Source organism: Lipotes vexillifer, unplaced genomic scaffold (assembly GCF_000442215.2).
Source record: "Lipotes vexillifer unplaced genomic scaffold, Lipotes_vexillifer_v1.1 scaffold1347, whole genome shotgun sequence".
Taxonomy (NCBI): domain Eukaryota; kingdom Metazoa; phylum Chordata; class Mammalia; order Artiodactyla; family Lipotidae; genus Lipotes; species Lipotes vexillifer.
Genome location: NW_006796201.1, coordinates 34,042 through 46,295, shown reverse-complemented (window position 1 = coordinate 46,295; position 12,254 = coordinate 34,042). Strand labels below are relative to the sequence as shown.

The 12,254-nt window shown below is 40.8% G+C and overlaps 1 protein-coding gene across 1 annotated transcript in view; it reads right to left on the bottom strand.

Annotated features, from left to right (window-relative positions):
• The window catches only part of RSPRY1 (ring finger and SPRY domain containing 1), a 54,439-nt gene extending 42,462 nt beyond the window's left edge, over positions 1-11,977 (bottom strand). Inside the window, exon 1 of the mRNA XM_007468282.1 lies at positions 11,856-11,977. The gene's annotated coding sequence lies outside the window, so the exon portion shown is untranslated. The remainder of the gene's footprint in view (positions 1-11,855) is intronic.
• Between the last annotated feature and the right edge of the window lie 277 nt (positions 11,978-12,254).

Below are 12,254 nucleotides of genomic sequence, written 5' to 3'. Positions count from 1 at the left end.
TACGCGGGCCTCTCACTGTTGTGGCCTCTCCCGTTGTGGAGCACAGGCTCCGGACATGCAGGCTCAGCGGCCATGGCTCACGGGCCCAGCCGCTCCGTGGCACGGGGGACCTTTCCGGACCGGGGCAAGAACCCGTGTCCCCTGCATCGGCAGGCGGACTCTCAACCACTGCGCCACCAGGGAAGCCCAGAGTGTTCTGTTTAAATTACCCAAACTGCATAGATTTCCCATTTGGAGGCACTCTTGAGAATTTACAGAAATCATATAAGTAGTTACAAAGTTTTTCTGTTATGTAAGCAAGACTCTGTTTTGGGGAAGGTAAATATATATCACAAGGTTACATTTTCACAATGATAAGTTTGTTGCACACAACTGCTACAAAGTTAAGAACAGGGATGCACCAATGATCTTTGCCTGAGCACCTCATATCAGGCACCAGGTTGGCACTGGGAGAATAAAGATGAACAAGATACAGTCCCCACCCTCCAGGAATTTGTGGATGGCCATTCTCATCCCACACAGCATGCTTATCATAAAAAAAAAAGCCTGATGATAGAGTCAGCTCTTCATTAAGCTGAGGAAATCTGGTTACATGTAAAAAGAAGTAAAGATTTGGAAGCAGGAGACTAACGTGGGGCTGGTAGCAAAAAGTAAAAAATCATGTTGAGACCTGAAGACTAGGACCCAAAAGAACACAAACAGACACATAAGGATTAGAGACTGGTACATAAGGATTAGAGACTGGTAGTCTCTACTCAACATTTGGCTATTTACAATTACATCCTCATATCTTGAGCACTGGCTCAGAAATAGATACAGATAAAATAATTTAGTGGGATCAGAAGCAAGAGAAAACTTATTTCTGTTATTTTGGACAGATTTGTAGTAAATTCTTTTAAATATTTGCCCAGTCTAATTATTGCTCATAGGGGAAAAATGGAAGGGAAAAAATATATATAATATTTAATCTAATCTAACATGTAGAGAGGGTGAGGGACAGAGTAAGGGAGAGAGGGAAGAAGAGGAGAGAGGAGAGGCAATGGATAGACATTATCTCCCTCCAGACTACCAAGACAGCAATGGCTGAGCCAAGCAATATGACAGATGTTCCTGGTTCTCCCAACATAGTCAGGCTGTGTTCAAAATTTCGAGGGTGTACTTTAAAGGATGTGACTGAAGTATAGGTAGGAATATGATGCAGGGATTCGGCTGAAAATAACCTTTTAAAAGAGAACACAGTGGGAATTCCCTGGTGGTCTAGTGGTTAGGATTTGGTGCTTTCACTGCTGTGGCCTGGGTTCAATCCCTGGTCCGGGTTCAAACCCTGGTTGGGGGACTGAGATCCTGCAAGCCGTGTGGCACAGCCAAAAATAAACTAAAAATAAATAAATAAATGAAAGAGAACACATTCTAAAACAGCAAAGAGTGGAAGTAATTCCATACCATTCCCATCACTGCAGGGACCAGGGTATATAATTCCCTCCAGAGGGTAGATAACCAAGAGATTTCAATGCTTAAAAGGAGACAGAAATCAGAAACAACTCTTTTAAAGGGTCCTTGGTATAAATGTCTGTTAATCTTATAAATTATGCTGGTTTCTGAGAAAGACCAAAAAGCAACATTTAAGAAGTGATGCTTTGGAACTTCCCTGGTGGTACAGTGGATAAGACTCCGTGCTCCCAATGCAAGGGGCTCGGGTTCAATCTCTGGTCAGGGAACTAGATCCAACATGCATGCTGCATCTAAGAGTTTGCATGCCACAACTAAGGAGCCTGAGAGCTGCAACTAAGACCCGGCACAACCAAAGAAAATTAAAAAAAAAAAAAGTGGTAAAATCTCAAAGACAGCAAACATTAGGTTAAAAAAAAAAGTGATGCGTTGGCCCTTCTCACAAGAAAGTTCACAGAGAAGGCACTGCTGGAACAATTTGGATGACAGGAGGTAAGAATCCAAGGTTTCTGGCAGGCCTGCCACTGGGCAGTAGCCTAGCTAATGTCACTTCCTTGAAATCTTAAATTATTAGATTAAAATTTTTTCATCCATTGATTTTTTTAAAATTAATTTTTAATTAAAATTTAAATGGTATGTTAGTTTCTGCTGTATAACAAAGGGAATCAGCTATATGTGTACATATATCCCCGTATCTCCTCCCTCTTGCGTCTCCCTCCCACCCTCCCTATCCCACCCCTCTAGGTGGTCACAAAGCACCGAGCTGATCTCCCTGTGCTATGCAGCTGCTTCCCACTAGCTATCTATTTTACACTTGGTAGTGTATATATGTCCATGCCACTCTCTCACTTCGTCCCAGCTTACCCTTCACCCCTCCCCGTGTCCTCATCAAATTCTTAAACTTTATTCTATCCAAATTATTTTTGCTAAGGCTTATTTAAACTGAAAGTAGAATAATTAAATCCATGCAGATTTCCATTTAGTACATTTCAAAGCAAATGGAAGATATCCAATAATACAGGTATTTCTAAAAATCTGACTAATTTGGAGGTGAGCAGAATTAAATGTAGTGGGGGTTCTGTTTGTTTTGTTTTTGTTTTTTTTCTATTTCCAAATTGAACTCAAGTATAGTTCAGGTCAATTTTTTCCAAAAGAGTCATTTTCCTTAAATGACCTAGAAAATGATGTCAACTACAAAATTTGTCAGAGAAGGAAATGGAGTAAAAAAATACAAGTATTTTCAATATTTTAAAACCAAAGACTCTTTTTTTAAGGACTATCTGTAAAGACCAGGTATAAATTATTAGGGGGGAGAAGCCAGGAGGCATTTCAAAGCGAAGACTATGAAACATACAAGGAAAAAATAAGAGCTGTTATCTTTAATTTTTTTCTGAAATGATCATACAGAGTACTCTTGAGGGTTACAGCCAAAAGCAGGACAAATAAGTGAACAAAGTGTATGATCTTTCAGATTCACTCAGCACTAAAAAATGTATAGCTTTTCATCTGGAAATGGCTGTCACTTATGACACTTCTCAGAGACTAAATTGTGAATACCTTAGGCAAAAGACTGGGTAGTGAAGCTAAACAATTACACTTTAGACAGCTTCATTTTATCTCATTCCAAAAAGCATTATGTGGCCCACTTTCCAAAGACCATTGTTTTAAGACAGTAACATTCAATGTACAGATCTTGTACGGGATGCCAGAGGCCACCTACAATACAAGGGCACTGGCTTTGCAGTCACACAGTTTGGGCACAGGTCCCAGCCCTGCAATATTTCCAGCTATGCATTCTAATTATCCTGACTACTGACACACTTTAAAACATGGAGGGCTTCCCTGATGACGCAGTGGTTAAGAATCTGCCTGCCAATGCAGGGGACATGGGTTCGAACCCTGGTCCACGAAGATCCCACATGCCGCGGAGCAACTAAGCCCGTGCGCCACAACTACTAAAGCCTGTGCACCTAGAGCCTGAGCACTGCAACAAGCACTGCAATGCGAAGCCCACGCACCACAACGAAGAGCAGCCCCCGCTCACCACAACTAGAGAAAGCCTGCACGCAGTAACGAAGACCCAACACAGGCAAAAATAAATAAATAAATTTAAACAAACAAAACAAAAAACATGGAGATAGTAATAGTTCTTACACCTCATAGTAGTTCTATGAGGATTAAATGAAATAGTACGTGTATACACGGCACAGTGCCCAACATGTAAAATGGATCCCAAAATGCAAGATGTTATTATAAAATGAGCAGGTAGCTAATCAGAAGAGCAGCCCCCGGAGGTGGGGGCTCTGGAATCAGATCTGTCTTAATTAAGAGCACTAAGATAACTAACAAACTCATCTTTTATAGAACTCATCTACCCGGTACTGAAATAATTATTACTTATCTATACTTTTAGACAAAGAACCTTGGAAAAGATTGTAGCTTAATAATCCCAAAGGTGATGGGCATTAGAGTCACTTAGGTACTTCTTAAAATCCAAATTCCTCGTTCTACTCCAAATAGCCAGCATCTGAATTTCTAGGATGTATGGCCCAAGCAAGTGTTTTCTTAAAAGCTCCCCAGGTGATTCTGATGATGGCCAGGTCTGGAAATCACTGTGCTATAAAACCCAACACAGAAACTGGCACTGTAGGCAGGACTTCCTGACTGAATGAAGGGACAAATTGAAACACTAAAGTGTGATTCTTCTGGGGTCTAAAAAGTTAATCTCCTTTTCCAGAAAAATGAACTGAGACTATCTTTGAACATAGTCTTTTGGAGAGGTTAGCCAAAATAACCATTAGAAAACAGTTACATCCATTAGTGATCATGTACAGTACATACTAACACAATGAAACAGCTCCCTGTATTTCCCACCACATCCATCCTATGAAGCATCATACTGGACCTAGACGGTACCCTGCTTATGGGTAACGTTATCCAAGGGTTGACAGACTGAATGGAATGCAAAATGAGTAAGACTAGAGATTATGTAAAGGCAACACATTTGTAATACCTATATACTTCACCTTAAGTCTGAAGACTACTTAGCATTAGATGGTCAAGTCAGTTCTGAAACCAAAAAAAAAACGCTAGTCACATAATTTAAATATATACAATTATCAGATTTGCAGCTGTGGCAATCATCAACTGATTTCATGATAGTGATACCACTGGATGCCACTGCGTAGTAGAAATATTTTTCTTGGGCTTCCCTGGTGGCACAGTGGTTAAGAATCCACCTGCCAATGCAGGGGACAAGGGTTCGAGCCCTGGTCCACGAAGATCCCACATGCTGCAGAGTAACTAAGCTCATGCGCCACAACTACTGAGCCTGCGTTCTAGAGCCCGAGAGCCACAACTACTGAAGCCCGGGCGCCTAGAGCCTGTGCTCCTCAACGAGAAGCTGCGCCCCGCAATGAAGAGTAGCCCCCGCTTGCCGCAACTAGAGAAAGCCTGCGGGCAGCAATGAAGACCCAACACAGCCAAAAATAATAAATAAATAAAAATAAATAAATTTATTTAAAAAAAAGAAATACTTTTCTTACCATCTAAATGGTAATGCTTTTTAAATCATTACACTGTTCATGACTATTTTGCTAAAAGGGCATAATTACAAACATTTCCTTTGCAAATCTACTTCTCTGAAGTGTAGTATTATTTATTTTTATCCTCCCCCTTTGAAAAATGAAAGTAAAGACTATTCTTTCCATTTCTATATCATTTATGATTTATTAATTTTACATTTTATATGTTTTAAAGCCGCTCTGAGAAGGGGGAAAAAACAAACTTGGGCTCTCAGTAAGTTTAGTGCTAAAGGAGTGAGGTCTGGTTCTCAAAACACAGACCTCTACCATCATAAACAGCTCACCACAGAGACATCTGCCAAATGGCCTAACCCTCTCTAACAAATGGTCCAGGAATCAATGATTCATCTCTTCAAATATTTGCTTGCATTCAATCATAATACAGCTCAGTGACTTTAAGAATACTTTCTTTTCTCTGAAAATAAGACTTCAGGATTGTGCTGCCAAGACAGGAGAGACTGGTTAAATGAATGACCATAGGAAGAAAAACCAAACTTTGGGCATAAAATTACTATTGCTGTCATCTTTACTTCATTGTTCCAAAACAGTGGATGCAGGACTTTTTTCCAATCCACCACCCAAAGGCTAAATTGTATAGCATGAACAATAACAATATATAATACACTGGAGATATTAATGATTTTCTCTCCTTAGAAAATGTTTTGGATTTTTCCCCTAAGACAGTGAATGCATTATAAGTGATAGCTTCTAGTGTTCACTATGCCCCTCCGACATTTTATTATGAAAAATTTCAAACATATAGCAAAGGTGAATTTTACAGTGAACACCTATATACCCAGCACCTAGATTCTACCATTTACATTTTACTATACTTGCTTTATCACATCTCTACACATCTCTATCCATCATCAATCCACCTATTTTTTTTTGATGCATTTCAAAGGCATCAGTATACTTCCCCCTAAAAAGTTCAGTATGCATATCACTAACTGGACTTCAATATGTTTTGAGGTTATATTTATATGTAATAAAATGTACAGGTCGTAAGCATGTATGTGCTGAACTTTGTCTAGTGCGGTATACCTGTATAACTCAAACCCTATCAAGATAGGGAAACTTACCCAGAAATATATTTGCTTTTAAAATATCCTGCAGGACGCCCCAATGACCACAATTTTCTTGTATTTAAATGGGGAAAACTTGGAGGGCAACAAGATTCTTTGGTAGCAAAGTAGATAAGAAAGGTGTATTGTATATCAAGAGTACACTTGCCAGTTGAAACAGAAACCACCTAAAGACATTTTAACAAGAGCATTTTTTGTCTCTAGACTCTAAGGTATCTGATATTCAGGGGAAAGGGAAGTGAAAGATTGTGAAATATTTGGTTGGAACTTCACTTTTCCCCCAAAAGTAAAGGCAGCTCTGATAAGATATTTTTACATGTCATCCAGGTGTCCAAAACTGTCTGCAGTGGCACTGGGCACTTGAGTTTTAAGTCACATAGAGTATTCTTATCCCCTAGATTGTAACCTTCAAGTTGTCTGGGAAAAGCATTGAACGATTCTGATATTTCTCTTATGCACTGAGGTTGGTTTAAGAAAGTACATCTTTGAGGTAAAAGTAGATAATTTTTCTGGTTGAACTGTTAGAGAAGGAGTATTTATGGCTAGCACAGAGTAAGGGATTTCCAGAAGGAAATAACAGTAAAAAAGAGAGGGGAAAAAAAAAAGAGAGAGAAATGAATAATCCCTGTCTGGTCTCAAAGTTTGAAAAATTTACCATGGACCCAAAAAGGAAATGCTAAGGAAGAACTGAGGTAAGTGCTAATGATGGCTATCATACAGAGGAGAAAAACAAATGTAATACTCCATGCTGTTTGGGATTTTCACCTCCAGGAGACCAAATAACAGGAAATAATATAGATGTGTCATTCAAACACATACATGATTAACAAATCTGAAGGAAAAGGACTTTTCTGTTATAGGAAACTCTTTGCTATTAAGAAAAGCAAACAAAATGTGTAAACAGAATGAATAGCAACACTTTCCTTAATGAGATCCACTTAAAGTGGTGTCTGAAAACACTCAATTGCACTCTCGACTGTATACCTACCAGAACCTAACAGGTATTCAATAAGCATTTTAAGTGAGTTTCTTCTAAAATCTGTAAAGGGGATATATGTATATGTATAACTGATTCACTCTGTTATAAAGCAGAAACTAACACACCGTCGTAAAGCAATTATACTCCAATAAAAGTGTTAAAAAAATCTGTAAAAAAAATATTTATGTCTTTGAGAAGTTGAGACAACATCACTCAATAAATATGAATCTAATGCTTATATGCCAGGCACAGAGCAAAGATGAAAAAAGGTCCCTCATGCTCTTCTTAAAGGGATGAAGGACAGACAACACAGAGTGCCCAACCCATAACATAGCACCTGCCATAGAAGCCCATGCATATAGTGTCAGGTTCACTAGGAGGAGGAGGCCTCTTGCTCCACCATTCTTCCAGTGGAAAAGGAACTTAGTAACATTCAAGTATCTCCATAGGAGCAAGTTTTTAGGTGACTGTATAAATCAGCATTAGCAAAAGAGGAATGAGGGATTTATATTTGCACTGCAACACATTCACATCTTAAATAAGCCAAAATATTGTTGGTACAAATATCCCTGACCACACAGTGAAAGGTTAACTGAAAGTCCATAAATTAAATTGATAAAGATGAAGCTAACAGTAACCCTAATGAAAAATAAAGAGGAAACACGATGAAAAACTGAGATCAATTTGAGACAATACTGATGATGCATCGCAAATAAGCATCATCCCTTCCTGAATATTGTAGGAATCCCCCTTCTGCATATGACATGTAAGAAGCTTTGCACTGGTGCCAAGTTTCCCATGACAGTACTTCCTGGGAGAAAAAGGTATTAGAGATAACAGTAAACTCTAATGTTGTGCTAGTTTTAGTTTATGAATATTATGTTTTAGTAATCCTTAATAATTTACTTGGCAGGTTATTAATAAGTAGCCTTTAGGCATAGGTAGGTATGAACAACTATGAAGTAATAAGAATTGAAAAAAAGGAGAGGGGCCAGGTAGGAGCCATACTTTGAGAATCATTGCATTAAAGGAGCACAGAAGAGGAAACTTAATTCTTCAGGAGGTAGAAGGGGTAAGAAAAAAAAACTAACACTGAAACATTAAGCTGAGGTAATAATAAACCTGCCAAGTAAGGTATTTCAAAACCTTCTACTTGATGTATATATACACACATGAAATTATGCTTGGAAACTATAATTTCAAGCAATAAGAAAGCTACATACAGGGTTCATTCCTTAACAAACTTAAGGAGTGCATCAATCCTTTGCTGTCTCAAATGTATTCTTAGTTTTCAAAAGCTTAGAGACGAAGAAAGGGGAATATTCTCTAAGAGCTTATCACTATTTATTAGATAACTATCTCATTTAGCCTTATATATATCATAGTTATCTACAGTTAAACATGCTTTTACATACTGAACTAGCAAGCATTCCCTTTTGGAATGGACACTGACAGTAAAATATAACAAATAGGTACTTTTTTTCTAATCATAAAGGTTGGCAAGGAAACTATATCAAAAGCCAACTTATTTAACAGATAAACCAAAGGGCACATATTCACTTTTTTGCATTCCTAAAAGTTGTGAAAGTCTCCTCCTAAGCTGGTGGCCCAAGTTATGGCATTTACTACTTCATAACTGTTCTGTTCTTCAATTTTCTAACTTGCATACCAGGAAAAAACTATCCAAATTCAATGGTAAATGCCTTGAAAAATGCCCAAATATTTGAAAAGAAGCTAAATAGATACTTTACTACCCACCCTTCCCCGGCCATAACTCTTTTGAAATAGATTACCGTTGTTCTACTGTGGTTCCTGTCTGTGATGCCTAATGACTTTTCACTTACTTTTGCAACCCTGTGACAGTCACATCCTACTTTACAAGAATCCCACCACAAAACAGAAAATTTCCAATTAAAGTAGCGTAATAGTGAGACTTCCCTGGTGGTGCAGTGGTTAAGAATCTGCCTGCGGATGCAGGGGACACAGGTTTGATCCCTGGTCCGGGAAGATCCCACATGCTGCGAAGCAACTAAGCCTGCGTGCCACAACTACTGAACCTGTGCTCTAGAGCCCGCGTGCCACAACTACTGAAGCCCGTGTGCCTAGAGCCTGTGCTCCACAGCAAGAGAAGCCACCTCAATGAGAAGCCCACACACTGCAACGAAGAGTAGGCCCCGCTTGCCGCAATTAAGAGAGAAAAGACTGCACGCAGCAACGAAGACCCAACACAGCCAAAAAAAATATTAATTAAAAAAAAAAGTAGCGTGATAGTGATTACCATCTCAAGAATTCCTAATAATTTTCAAACTATATGGGTACTAGATTGTCCAAGACAGTTGTATTTTAAAGAATGCAAAATTACTTCTCATTTCATTATAACAAATTACTTCATTATCAGGAAAAGCATAGGCAATTCTTGATAGACTGAATTAAGCTCATGAGTTGAAACAGACTGTAATAAATTCACTTTAGGAACACACAATGCTTTTTTTTATTATACTCTTGCCAAAACATACTTCAAAGTTGTTGTTTTCCCCTATTCACTACAGAATAACATACTACTACATAAAATGCTAAGTTTTTATTTTCTCTTGATTCTTGGCCAATTTACTAACTGGAAAGTTATTTTGCTGACAAAGCAGAAAAAGTCCACATAGAGTATGCTGGAACACTTCCTATAGTCAATAATGTAAAAATAATCATGGAGTACAGAAATAATGAAAACAGCAAAAGCACGACACAGACCTTAAGCAGTAGGTCTGGATGACATGTACCCTGGGAACCAGAAAGCTCACAAAATCACCACAGTGATTTTTTCAAAAAAGACTCATGGAACATAAGATTAGAAAAACAGGAAGTTCAAGTCAGCTTTTTGTTTTTTAAAAAAAAACTTCAAAAATCACAAATTACTAAATATTTGTTAAACCAGCTCTAACAAATGCAACTAACCAAAAATTAGGAAAATGTCAGACATGGGCACAGTACGTATAACCTCACAGAGGGAGCTACAAGGCAAGATGTCACCCCAGGAAATGCAAACTATATATGGTGAAAAGTAGAAAAAAACACTGGAAGAGAAATATAAAAGCAATAGATAATGTGCCTCATAATCTATAGTTTGGGGCTACTACAGGAAGGCATAGTATTCATGGAAAAAAGAGGAGGTCTCATTTATAAAATCACAACTGAGGGAGGAAACATGATATTCACTACTTGTAGACATCCAAAGGCCACAAATACATATATATGGGAAAAGGGGAGGTAGCTTACAATATTGAGATCAAATTACCTACAAGAAAATTTCAGCTGTCAGAAAAAAAAATTCCCGAAGGAAAAGATTATATCATAGGGCTATCTTCTGCCAGTACCATCAGAAGTTCAAAGTAAATTAAAACTCTGGGAGCAAAACTGGAAATCCCTCTACCCCCATCTAAGCAGGGGTTGAAATCATAGGTTTAAAATTATATGACCTACAAAGCTGTAAACCTTGAAGCTTTCAGTACAATATGGCTTCCAGCACTCCATAGGTGATCAACAAGTGTATTAAATGCTAATCCCTTACATCTACATACTGCTTTACAGTTTAGAAAGTGCCTTCACTTTCATTTCTCAACAGCAACCCCTTTGATGGTAGAATCACAATACTTTACTTCCACACAGCTTGTAGTCTGTAAAGTACTTTCACACACTGTGTTATTTTACAGAAGAGACCCAAGGAGGTTAAGGAGGAGGAGATGGTAGGTAAGGGGCCTGGACAACCAAGGGACTCTATTCAGTCAGTTAAATAGACACTTCTAACCTTTAGAAGTTCAAAGTACAACACTCCAGGGGGAGCAACCTCATTCAGACAGCTATACAGGATAGAACGCCAGAGTCTCAGTGGACCATTTCTGCCTCTACCTCCGCCCCCAAAGACAGGGAAACTGAGGTAGCAGGTAGAACAAAAACCTGATCTAGAGTCACGCAGGGCGTGTTGGTGGGACGGACTTCCCCAACTCCACCTGCACTATGCCCAGAAGCGGCTGAATCCTGTGTTTGAGAGGAAAACGCTTGCCATTCCCGCTTCCCTCTCACTATTCCCCACCCAGGCTTTCCTATGGATGGGGGTCTTTTCTTCCCGGAACCGCGCAGCAAATCCCCTCTCTCCAGGCCCTTACCCATTTGTCACATGGGGCCTCCGAGGCAGAACCCGCTAGTTCTGGCTCCCAACTCCTAGCCTCTCTCTTTGAGGCGTCTCTTGACCCTAAGGCACGTCTAAGCTTCCCCGGCTATGGTCTACCTCCCACTCGTGCCACCTAAACCTCAAACTCCACAAAAGGAAACCCTCTCCAAGCGTCCTCCCACCTACCTCCTCCACCCTGGGCACCCCTGAGGAGCACTCCTAAATATCAGCAGCCTCCCAGGAGCTACCTGCTTCTCACCTGGGCCCCTTTAGCCGCGGCCTCCTCAGAAAGGCGATCCCCAACAACCTCCTCGGTCAAGAACCCCCTAAAGGGGGAACACCCTCTTCCAGAAACCTCTCCGGGCGTCTTCAGCACGGGCCTCGCTAGAGGACCTCCGGGCTGTTTCCTGGGCTCTGCCCAATGCCACCCCCTCCCAGGCCCATTCTCGGAACCTCCCCCGGCCCCAGTCCAGTCTCTCCGCCGCAGACTCGAGCGGCTGTTCCCCTCCCTCACGGACGTCCCCAGCCCTGGGATTCCCCCCGCTCCGCGTCCCCAGGGGCTTCCCGGAGCAGCGTGACTGGGCTGCGGCACTGACTTTCTCCAGCTCCCGGGCCCACCCGAGGCAGGAGGCGGCGGCGGCGACGGCGCAACTCCTTTGTGACAGGTCCGACAGAGCGGTAAAGATGGACGCGAGGCCACAGCGCTGCCATTACGTGCTGGGCCCACCCCCGCTTCGTACCGCCCAGGCCCTCCCTCAGTCCCCTAGGAAACGCCCCTTCCTCGGTGGCAATCCCTCTTCCTGAAAGCCAATCATCTTTCAGAGACCACATCACGTGACATCGCCGCTCGGCCCGCCCCCCTGGAGGGAGCTGGCCAATCCCCTTGCTGAAGTGTGAATGGCCCAATCAAATCTCTCCCTCTAGCTTTCTAAGGACCGGATTTCCATCTGTCTCCTGGGTAGGAAGAGAGGTGCGGATTGGGTTACGCTGCCGGA